Source organism: Pelodiscus sinensis, chromosome 10 (assembly GCF_052426305.1).
Source record: "Pelodiscus sinensis isolate ZL-2025 chromosome 10, ASM5242630v1, whole genome shotgun sequence".
NCBI lineage: Eukaryota > Metazoa > Chordata > Testudines > Trionychidae > Pelodiscus > Pelodiscus sinensis.
Genome location: NC_143061.1, coordinates 18722021 through 18734721, shown reverse-complemented (window position 1 = coordinate 18734721; position 12701 = coordinate 18722021).

Sequence of the window (12701 nt, the reverse complement as noted above, 5' to 3'; positions counted from 1 at the left end):
GGTCCATCAGGAATTGGCGAGGTTCTGCTCTACTGTACACTAAGTATGTCAGTAGAGTATATATATATTGGTATTAAGTGCTCCAGGTTAACAGGGGTGTTTGGTTTCTTTAAGACAGTGTTTCAGAACAGGCTGTCTCTTAAGGTAAACAGATGTATAAATAATAGAAAAATAATGATTTCCATTCTATTTCAGTCTTCAAGGGATTACTCACATTGTGGTCTGTGCAAATACAACATTATGGCTGTGTCTAGACTGGCCACTTTTTCTGGAAAAGCAGGCGCTTTTCCGGAAAGCTTGCCAGCTGTCTACAGTGGCCGCTTGAATTTCCACAAAAGCACTGACGATCTCGTGTAAGATTGTCAGTGCTTTTGCAGAAATACTATGCTGCTCCCATTCGGGCAAAAGTCTTTTTCCGAAAAACTTTTGCGCAAAAGGGCCAGTGTAGACAGCAGAGATTTGTTTTCCGCAAAAAAGCCCCTATCGCGAAAATGGCGATCGGGGCTTTTTTGCGGAAAAGCGCGTCTAGATTGGCCACGGACGCTTTTCCGCAAAAAGTGCTTTTGCAGAAAAGCGTCCTGCCAATCTAGACGCGCTTTTCCGAAAATGCTTTTAACGGAAAACTTTTCTGTTAAAAGCATTTCCGGAAAATCATGCCAGTGTAGACATAGCCTATCTGAACTTTTAGATCTTTAAATTTTCCTCTTTCTAGACACATGGAAAGTAAGAAGAGTTGATGGTGCTTTTACACTGACAGAGTTGGATAGGTTGTAAATGTGGAGCCAAATTCTGCACCTTCACATTCTGGTGCAGATTTGAGTGGAAGCCATACAGAAGCTAGACTAACCTCACTTCATGAGCTCTATGCCTGCAGAAAGAATTTCTCACTTGATTGTTCAGAGAGATGACATACTCTGTCACCAAATCTTTTATTTAAAAAGGCATTCTAAAGTAATGGTCCAAACACTGTGACATCATTGCTGTAATAATGTAGGCCTTAGGGGTTCAATTATTCTCATTCAACTATATTTTCCCCTAATTTACATATATTGTTTAATGGGTATAAGTGAGGGAGAATTTTAATGCCTCTGCCTCACTCCATCTTGATTACGGGCCTTAATTTAAATGCAATATGCTCAAAAGTTAAATTTCAAATTCACTGTCTAGCTTGAATCATTCTTGTCCTATCGGCTATCTGCCTCTGCTGTACACTTGAACTGATATGGGGCTCTCTCAGATTTGACCTTGTATGGACTCACTGTAGTGGTGTGGCTTTTACTCCAGATGAGGAACAACAGCCACTCTTGAGTGAAGATAACGAGGCAGTCTGGGTTACAGCAGGCTACATCATCTGAGGGAGCTATGCAAACATTCAGCAACTGAAGGGACAAAGTGTCTATTTCACTGAATGAAGCCCTGTTATGGGGTCTGGTCACAAATGACATTTTTAATGCATCAGCATGCAAAAATGGAGCACTTAAATAAATAAATAAAATGGAAAATACTTCACAATGGAACTTCTGATGGTAGCAAAACTACAGAATGTTGTGGGACAAACTGTGGTTTCATGCCCAGTCTGCATTAAGGATATCTGCATACACATTTGGACAAATTACAAATGTATATGTGCTGAGCTGATGCAAAGCAGGGCTTATGCAAATTGTGTTTCTGAACTATGTTGACAGAGCTACACTGCAGAAAATTTCTTTCATGTAGATAGGGCCTAAATGACACCACTGTGAATCTGAAGTAATGGTGGTAACACCAGTGGAACATTGGTGTGTAACTGAGGGTACGCCTACATAGCCAGGCTAAAGTCAAATTGAGCTACTCAACTTCAGCTATGCCAATTACGTAGCTGAAGTCGAAATAGCTTAATTCGGCTTTTGATGTTGTCTACACAATAGGAAGTCAAAGGAAGAACACTCTTCCTTCTGACTTCCTTTACTCCTTGTAGAATTAGGGTTATAGGAGCTCAAGTAAGAAGTCCTCCAGATGGACATTATTTCAAAATAACAGCTTGTCGTGTAGATGCACACTATGTTATTTCAGAATAACGGAAGTTGTTCTGAAATAACACTGCTGTGTAGACATTAGCTGGATTATATTCATTCAGGCTATCTGAGAAGGGCCCAAAATAACCTTTACTTTGGATCTGCAACATATCAAACACAGCAAAAGTTAAGAAACTCTCAGAATAGCTTCAGCCAATACATGTATATATTTGAAAAACTGAAATGGAATACAAAACTAGTTCTGAATGCACTGCTTATCTTAAAATACCTAAAGCATAAAACATGAGAAGTTCTATGGCACCTGAGAGACTAACAAAAATATATATAGTATCATGAACTTTCATGGGCAAAACCACTTTATCAGATGAGCTGGAGAGGGATAACAGGAACCTAGAAAAAGAAGTGTGGAAAAAAAAAGGTACCTGTCAGTTGTAGGACCAATGCTAATGAAGCTAATTAAATGGGCTGGAAGTGTCCCATACTTAGCTAGCTATTAATGTAAAAATGAGTCGTTAAATGCAGAAAAGTCTATCCTTATGGACCACTTAACAACCCACACAAACTCATGATACTATCTATATGTTTGTTAGACTCTTAGGCCAGGTCTACGCTAAAGGGCAAAGTCATTTTAAGATACTTCTACTCCAGCTACATAATTGACGTACCTGGGTTTGCGTATCTTAAATAGTGTTTTGATGCCATCCACACAGCGGGAGGTCGACAAGAGCACACACTCCCATTGACTTCCCTTACTCCTCATGAGGAGCAGGACTACTGGCACCGACAGGAGTGCCCTCTCAGTTCGAATTAACAGGTCTTCACTAGACCCACTAATTTGAACCCCGGAAGATGGACAGTGGCAGCATAGATCTTCTCTGTCATGTAAACAAGCTGCTAGGTGCTCGTTGTTTTTAAAGTGACAGACTAACATGTTTTGTTGTTTTTAAAGGACTGCTCATTGTTTTTAAAGTGACAGACTAACATGGCTGCCCCTTTGAGACTCTAAAGCATTAAGCCATTCCCTAGAGCAGACCAGGCCTATGGAATTCCAGTGTGGGGGAGAGAAGGCCAACTCATGGGGCCAAAATGTGATTATGCACAGAGAGCTGGATTGTAAAAAGAGTGCAAGTTACTCCGCAGTTTCAACTTTTTACAGTTAGGTGGAGCTCTACCTTGATGTATCGCTTTATAATGATTTTTGAGTTAGCGAGGAATTTTGGTTCTTGTTTCCAATGTTGTAATACAGTAGCTGCTACAGTAGTCGATTTATAAATCAAATACTAGGAATGTTAAATTTCTATTAATCAGCGTAGTTGATGGAATTTCTAATTTGATTACTCGATTAGTCGATAAGAGGGAGGGAGGCAGGCAGGAGTGGGGACTGAAGGGTGCCTCTGCCTTCCCTGTCTATTCTCCCCTACACTGCAGAGATGGTGCTGGGGGAACTTGCTTTTAAACCTGCTTCCCCCAGCACCAGCTCCTTGCTGCCTCTAATATAGATGGCAGAATGTAAATAGACTAATAAGCCTAGATTTATCGAATAGTCAACTGTTTGACTATTCTTTTACATCTCTATTAAATACTAGAAGAAAAAAATCCATTCAGAAAGAATTCTCTGACCAACAGAAACAAGGTAATTTAGAGAATAAGTCATAGAATCATAGAATCATAGAACTGGAAGAGACCTCAGAAGGTCATCAAGTCCAGCCCCCTGCTCTAGGCAGGACCAATTCCAACTAAATCAACCCGGCCAGGGCTTTGTCAAGCCGAGACTTAAATACCTCTAGGGATGGAGACTCCACTACTTCCCTAGGTAACCCATTCCAGTGCTTCACCACCCTCCTAGTGAAATAGTTTTTCCTAATATCCAACCTGGACCTCTCCCACCACAACTTGAGACCATTGCTCCTTGTTCTGCCATCTGTCACTACTGAGAACAACAGCCTCTCTCCATCCTCTTTGGAACCTCCCTTCAGGAAGTTGAAGGCTGCTATCAAATCCCCCCTCACTCTTCGCTTCTTCAGACTAAACAGACCAAAGTCCCTCAGCCTCTCCTCATAAGTCATATGCTCCAGCCCCCTAATCATTTTGGTTGCCCTCCACTGGACCCTCTCCAATGCGTCCACATCCTTTTTGTAGTGGGGTGCCCAGAACAGGACACAATACTCCAGATGCGGCCTCACCAAAGCCGAATAAAGGGGAATGATGACATCTCTGGATCTGCTGGCAATGCTCTTCTTAATGCAACCTAATATGCCATTAGCCTTCTTGGCTACAAGGGCACACTGTTGACTCATATCCAGCTTCTCATCCTCTGTAACCCCCAGGTCCTTTTCTGCAGAACTACTACTTAACTGGTTGGTCCCCAGGTTGTAACTATGCTTGGGATTCTTCCGTCCCAAGTGCAGGACTCTACACTTGTCCTTGTTGAATCTCATCATATTTCTTGTGGCCCAATCCTCCAATTTGTCTAAGTCATTCTGTACCCTATCTCTACCCTTAAGCGTATCTACCTCTCCTCCCAGCTTAGTGTCATCTGCAAACTTGCTGAGGGTACAATCCATCCCCTCATCCAGATCATTAATAAAGATATTGAACAAAACCGGTCCTAGACCCGAACCTTGGGGCACTCCTCTAGAAACCGACCGCCGTCCTGACATCGAGCCATTGATCACTACCCGCTGGGCCCGGCCTTCTAGCCATCTTTCTATCCATCTTACCGTCCATTTATCCAATCCACAGTCCCTTAACTTGCTGGCAAGAATATTGTGGGAGACCATATCAAAAGCCTTGCTAAAGTCAAGGTATATAACATCCACTGACTTCCCCATGTCCACCAAGCCAGTTACCTCATCATAGAAGCTAATCAGATTGGTCAGGCATGACTTGCCCTTTGTGAATCCATGCTGACTATTCCTAATCACTTTCCTCTCATCCAAGTGCCTCAATATGGATTCCTTAAGGATCCCTTCCATGATTTTTCCAGGAACCGAGGTAAGACTGACCGGCCTATAGTTCCCTGGATCATCCTCCTTCCCTTTTTTGAAGATGGGCACTACATTTGCCTTTTTCCAGTCATCCGGGATTTCTCCCGATCTCCACGACTTTTCAAAGATAATAGCCAAAGGCTCCACAATGATATTTGCCAACTCCCTCAGTACCCTCGGATGCACTAAGTCCGGACCCATAGATTTATGTACGTTTAGCTTTTCTAAATAGTTCCTAACCTGTTCTTTACCCACCACGGGCTGTCCATCTTCATCCCATCTTGCATCACTTGGCGCAGAAGTCCAGGAGCCGACCTTGTCCGTGAATACAGAGGCAAAGAAAGCATTGAGTACTTCAGCTTTCCCCACATCATCTGTCACTAGGTTACCTCCTTCATCCATTAGGGGCTGCACACCCTCTCTGATCACCTTCTTCTTGTTAACATGCCTGTAGAAACCTTTTTTGTTATCCTTCACATCCTTAGCCAGTCGCAATTCCATTTGCGCTTTCACCTTCCTGATAACCCCCCAGTATTCTCGAGCTATACCTTTAAACTCCTCCCTGGTCATTTGTCCAAGTTTCCACTCTTTGTAAGCTTCATTTTTGTGCTTAAGTTCACCAAGGATTTCCCCTGTAAGTCCTGCTTAAACACCACAGGGATTCCCAATCAGTATGCTTATGAGATCTATATCCTATTTACAGACAAAATGTAGTTACATATATTGTGGTGTTCACAACCTTGACTTCTATTTTGTCCAGCTGATATCAGAACACTATCTCTTTAAAGTAGTTTTGTATCTAATATGAATGCATTATTAATGCCAATATATTATTAGCTATCAACTTTGAAAAATCATCGAAGTCAGAAGAGACTCCAGAATATTGGAAAAGGGCAAAGAGTGCCCATTTATAAAAAGGGAAACAAGAACAACCCAGGAAACTACAGATAATCAGTTTAACTTCTGTGCCAGTGAAGATAATAGAGCAAGTAATTAAGGAATCCATCTACAAACCTCTGGAAGATAATAAGTGACAGTAACAGCCAGGAGGGATTGATAAAGAACAAATCATGTCAAACCAATCTGATAGCTTTCTTTGATAGGAAGATATCAAGCCTTGTGGATAAGGGAGAAGAGGTGGACATAGTATGCCTAGACTTTAGTAAGGTATTTGACATGGTCTCGCATGAACTTGTAAATAAACTAGGGAAAAACAAACTAGAAGGGGCTACTATAAGGTGGGTGCATAACTGTCTGGATAACCATTCTCAGAGTCATTATTAATGGTTCACAATCCTGCTGGAAGGGCACAACAAGTGGGGTTCCCCAAGGGTCTGTTTTGGGACCAATTCTGTTTAATATCTTCATCAACGATTTAAATATTGGCATAAAGAGTATGCTTATTAAGTTTGCAGCTAATACCAAGATGGGAAGGGTTAAAAGTGCTTTGGAGGATAGGGTCAAAATTATCTGGACAAACTAGAGAAATGTTCTGAGGTAAATAGGATGAAGATTAATAAGGACAAATGCAAAGTACTCCACTGAGGAAGGAACAATCAATTTCACACATAGGCTACGTCTACATTGGCCGCCTATTACGAAATAGGCATGCTAATGTAGAACTTTGGAAGAGGCAAATGCGCGGGGGATTTAAATATCCCCCGCGGCATTTGCATTTTCATGGCCACCGCTTTTTTCCGGCTTGGAGTTAAGCCGGAGAAAAGCGTCCAGACTGGCGCGATCCTCCGGAATAAAGCCCTATTCCAGAGGATCTCTTATTCCTACTTGCAAGTAGTTACTTCTAATAGGCAGCCAATGTAGACACAGCCACACAGAATGGAAAATGATTGTCTAGGAAGGAGTACTATAGAAAGGGACTACAAGCTAGATAGGAGTCAACATGTGACACTTCTGCAAAAAAAGCAAACATGATTCTGGAATGCATTAACAGGAATCTTTGGAGCAAGACAGTAGAAGTCATTCTTTCACTCTACTCTGCACTGATTAGGCCCCAATTGGAGTATCGTGTCCAGTTCTGAGTACCACATTTTAAGAAAGATATGGAGAAATTGGAGACAGTCCAGAGAAGAGCAACAAAAATGATTAAAGGTCTAGAGAACATGACCTAAGAGGGAAGATTGAAAGAACTGGGCTTGTTTAGTTTGGAAAGGGGAAGACTGAGCGGGGACATAATAGCAAAGGTATTACAAGGAGGAGGGAGAAAAATTGTTCTCCTCTGCTTCTGATGATAGGACAAGAAGCAAGCGGCTTAAATTGCAACAAGGGAAGTTTAATTTAGGTATTAGGAAAAACTTCCTAACTGTCTGGGTGGTTAAATACTGGAATAAATGCCAAGGGAGGTTGTGGAATCTTCATATCTGGAGATTTTTAAGAGTAGGTTGGATAGACATCTATCAGGGATTATTTAGGCAGTGCTTGGTCCTGCTGTGAGGGTAGGGGACTGGACTTGATGATCTCTCAAGGTCCCTTCCAGTTCTAGGAATCTATCTTTTTTAATGGCCATTAAACCCAGTTCCCCCCTTCTACATACAACCTGTATGCAGAGCAAACTGTTTTAATTCCTAATCCTTTAGGTTTATTTGAAGTGTACCCACCATGTCCTAAGTTTTGTGAGGTGCGTTGAGAGGACCTGGGGTACAGTCAAAGAAGCATTGGTGGGTTAGAATATAAATTATTTATCGCACAGAACACTACTGTGGTGGAGCCATGGCAATCAAGAGCCTACTTAAATTGTGAATATTGGAATTGATTTACCCTGGTTCATACCAGGAGCTACACTTTGTGCCTCACCAGAGGCTGTTGTGCCCCAGAGTAGGGTTCCATGCTGGGAAAAGGATGTCTCTGTCCTAAGTGGTTCTAGTTGGGGAAGAAAGCTTTCAGCTGCATTTAGGTGTGTAGAGCCCTGCTAGTGAAAGCATCACACAGTGGCATCTTCCCTAGTTAGAATCTCAGTGCAACCATTGCCTCTCCCTTCTGCAGCTGCACAGGCCTGCTGTCAGTCCTCCACTGGTGAGGGGGTGAAGCAGGCACCTTGCACCATTTTCACTCTTCAGTTCAAGAAAGCTTCCTGCAGAAGCTCCTGCCGGGTAATCTACTCTGAACCCTAGAGTATATGATTCATTCGATTTGTTCAGCTCTCGCTCTTCCCATCATCTTGCCAGTCTGCAACAGGCTTCCAGCATCCATCTAAGTAGAACTCGTAGTGTCCCCCAGGGTGGGACAGTGTAGAGGGAAGAAACATCATATGGGGACTGGGCTTCAGTTTGGTTCCTCTGTAGAATGAGTTTGCAATATTGATTTCCCAGCCTTTCTGCTCTACACATGGCTATCTGGCCTGTTGTTCCCCTTGGCCCAACAATTGCTGAGCATCCACACATGCCATTAAGCTAATTGGGAACTAGTGGCACCCGTCCTCTTTAAAAATCAAGATTTTATATATGTGCTGCATCAATCTGTCCCACAGAAGGTTTGTAACAGATCAATGAGATGACTTCTGGTAGCCCTGGGTATTGTAATAGTCTATAACAGGGAGATCAACATTTGTAAGTCAAATGATTCTTCTAGAGATGTTAAACTGTGTTGCCTGCCTGCAACATGTGGCCATTTCTATGCTAAGGCCATATTAGTAATGATTCACATCACGAGAAGCTTGTGGAATTGTCAATGGAAATCTGTTAATTGCACATCATGTGTTTCATTAGGTAGCTTTGCTAATTTGCAGCATTAGCAGCAGTAAGAACTTAAAAGAAAAAAAAAAGATTTATCCCTGAAATGCCCAGCCTCTTCCTCTCACCATTCCAAGGATTCAGTAACAGATTGAGCTGTCTTTCTCACTGTCACTTGCCATTTATCTTGTAATGTATATGTCTGCAAGTTTTCATTGTAATAACAATCAGGGAGGGGTGGTTATATTGTGTGAAACCTGAAATCCCTTTTTTCTCAAAAATGTAATGGACAGGAGGGGGAGGGAAGGATGTTTTTTGTAATACAAAGAGAAATGATGGGAGCATTATGCTATGAATGCAGTTGTCTGCACCGCAAGTTTTATTGTCATTCACTAATTGTTACTGGTAATCTTGCATAAGGCTTGCTTGTCACCTGAACTGGACACCTATGTAAATTCAGCTTCAGTTTTGTCCTCAGATTATGTAGTAGGAGATGGAGCTACTGAAAACCATAAATTCTGCAAAGTGTGGGGATTTCATTTACTTATATAACTAATATGCAAAAATGGGGGGGCGGTGGTATCTATGCTCTGAGAGTCTCCTAAGTGTTCCATTACTGCACCATTAGTCATAGTCAATGATTCTGTAAAGCATCTTTCTGTAAAGTATCTTTCTCTGCCTTTGCGCACAGTTTAAAATACAGCGATCATGATTTAAAAGCCATTAAGAATTATAGTAATGCAAAATGGTAACATTGCCCAGAAGACCCTAAATAGGGATAGGCTCGGAAAAGGTAGACACTTCTTTAGAAGTGGTAGTATCTCAGAAAAGGTAGACACTTCTTTAGAAGTCTTCCCAGACTGGGAAGGGATTGACAGAGGTGGATTTTCAGGGAAGGGAGCTCTGTCTTTTAACGTGATCCACCCACTGATTAAGAAACCTTAAAAAGATGGGTGTGATATCCCTTGTTGGTGAGTGTTTAATGGAGTATCATCACCTCATGAGATTATACACTGGGTAAGGGTGTAATAAATTTTGCACTGTTTATTGGTATAGACAATTGCCACTAATGAGAAATATTCCTTTAACTTTGAAGGCACTGTGACCTGTTTGGTTAGGGTATTGGGTAGGGAGTCAGGATATTCTTGGCCTTGTCACTGGCCTGATTGATGACATTAAGCAAGTCATTTTACTTTTGTGTCTCAATTTCCCCATATAAAAATGGCACCACTTGTGAGTTCCTTTTTGAAATGACACATGCCATGCCTGAAGCACCTATATTCCTGTCACAAATAGGGCCATCATCAGAAACTGTAGCAATGGATTTCTTGGGTCTGCTGCCTAGTTGCAAAATGAGGTAACACTCATTTGTGGGAACAGTTATCTTTCATGGGTTAAAGCTCTTCTCATTGCTATATGGGAAGGTTCTAATTGCTGCCAGAGTTGTTTGTGTTCTCATTGCAGATTTGGGATCCCAAGTCCCACACAACTTCAGCCATGGGTGAAACTACAGAGTATGAATTGCTAAGAACTATATACAGTAGTTCCTAATTTAGCCCAGAGGGTGTGTATCTGTAGGACAGTGGTCTCCAACCTTTTTAAGCACAAGATCACTTTTTGAATTGTTCAGTCCAGGATCTATCTCAAACTCAAATACCTCTGCCCTGTCCCTTCGCTGAGGCTCTACTCTCCCACTCTGTGAAGATAAGGTACAGTGGAAGGGGACAGAGTGACTTCAATCCCCCCGTTCCCCTTCACCTCTCTCTCCCCCATTCTGCACAACAAGCAGGAGGCTCCCCGGTAGCTCTGGGGCTCTGGGCAGGAACAGCAGGGCAGTAGGGGGAGGGGCAGCTGAAGTGCAGGCCCTTGCTAGCCTCCTAGCCAAGATCACCTGTTAGAGGTTCCAAGATCTACCGGTTGATCCTGATCTACTAGTTGGTGACGACTGCTTGTAGGACCATGTTTCTCAACCAGTCGTACGAATACCCTCAGGGATACTTGAAAGAAGTCTGGGGGGTACGTCAACACAACTGAAATTTGGAGAAAACCAAATATTTGTTTTAAGTTTTACAGCACTTGATTATTTCTGTGCTTTTTACACCCAAACATTGCCCGCCCGGCTACGATTAAGTTGTTTAAACAAATGTGTGACAATAGTAGAAAAAAAATTGTGTCTGAAAACTAGGTACTGGGGATACTTATAATTTTTTTTAAAAGGGCTACTATATAAAAAAAGGCTTAGAAACACTGCTGTGGGAGGATCAACGCTGTTGTCCTTGTTCACAGATCCTTTAGCCCAGTACACACAATGTCCCTTCAAGATTATCTACTCCTTTTTGGCAGTGAGTGACTTCCATCTCTGTATTACTAAGCAATATCCAGTGATCATTTGGGGATATGTACAAGGTATTGCATTACCTCCCTTCTTCCATAGCCATGTGGGTGGCTTATATTCTTTATGGCTTCAGCTCTTGTGGGTGACAAGACTTCCTAATTAACATATAAGGTATTGCGTGGTTGTTTCTTCCACAGCCTTGTTTCTTGTGCCTCTTGCTGCGTTGATCTCTATTTCCCGCCTTATTGGAGGTGGAGGGAGGGGGGAGGAGGAGAGGGAGAGAACCTGTTTCAGTGACTGATGTGTTCCTTAAATCAGCAGCCCTCAAGGTCTGATCATACTTTGCCAGGTTCCATTTCTTTAAAGCTCTTAAGGAGTCTGCAGGATTGCTTTTGCCCCTAGGCCTTCTTTCATTACTGTCATGGGGCAGCATCTTCCTCCCTAAATTCTGAGTCTCTTGAGGCTGTCCATACCACCTGCTCGCTGTACTACATGGTGCCCATTGTTAGCAAGGTGTCCCTGCCCTAATAGAATGATCTGTGACTTAAGCCCTTCCTTTGAGGACATCCTAACATGGAGGCAGAGGGAACTCAATAATGACCCTGGATGCTCAATAAAATAACATCATAATAATGATGTTCAAATTAGTATGTCTGGAAGACTCTTGATATTAAACCTATCATCTCCAGTTTTAGTTCTTTTGCAGGAAAAATTTTCCCTAATTTCCCATGTAAATGTGTCTTGTCAGAACTGTAAAACGCTCATGACTTTAGATTATTTTTCCACCAAGAAAACAGCTGTGTAGTCAATAAATAGTGAAACATAAAAGAGATTCCAGCACAACCATGATAGTGCAAAGAGATTGTTCTGAAGAGACAATTTTTTCCTGGTACAGAGTCAGTGCTGTTAGGTGTTAGAAATGGGCTTAACTACAAAGATCATATTCAAATCTCAGTTTCTTCAAAGTCTGAATAAAGCGATTTAGCCCATCCTGTGGTACTGACTACTGTATTTCCCCTTGATCTAATATGTGTAGTATGCTAAGGCCATATCTCGATTTGCAGGGAGATTGACACTGCAGAAGTCTGCGGAATCTTCCAGCGTTCAATTTAGCAAATCTAGTTAAAGCTTGCTGGATCGAATGCTGACGGTCCCCTGGTCAATGCTGATAGTCCTTACTGTCACAAGGAGCAAAGGAAGTCTCCAGGAGTGTTTCTCCTGTCAACCTCTCGCTGTGGAGACAGGGCCAAGCTCAGTTTAAGGTACATCGACTCCAGCTATGTTATTTCCATAGCTGGAATTGTGTACCTTAAGCTGACCTTCTGGGTGTCTGGCCTAAGACAGTGTGATGAGGAGCATCTTGTTATTGTACCGGTAGAGGAGAATCCAAATCCCCTTCTGGTTGTGGAAATTAGTTGCCTCTTAAAAAAATGATAAACTTCTAAACTACACAATCGCCGTTCACATGGACTGTCATTCACTTGCATTGGAGATCAAGGATGGACCTAGCAATTGTTCTGATGACTAATGTCATGAATCACATTAGCGTAGCTGTTTAAGGAAGTTTGCTCTGTCACTGCTTGTGCAATAATCATTTTGAGGATGGCCCTTTAATGCCCAGTGCTGCCAGTCATTAACAGTAATTTAAGGAACCAATTTCTATCTTAATATCTCAGTT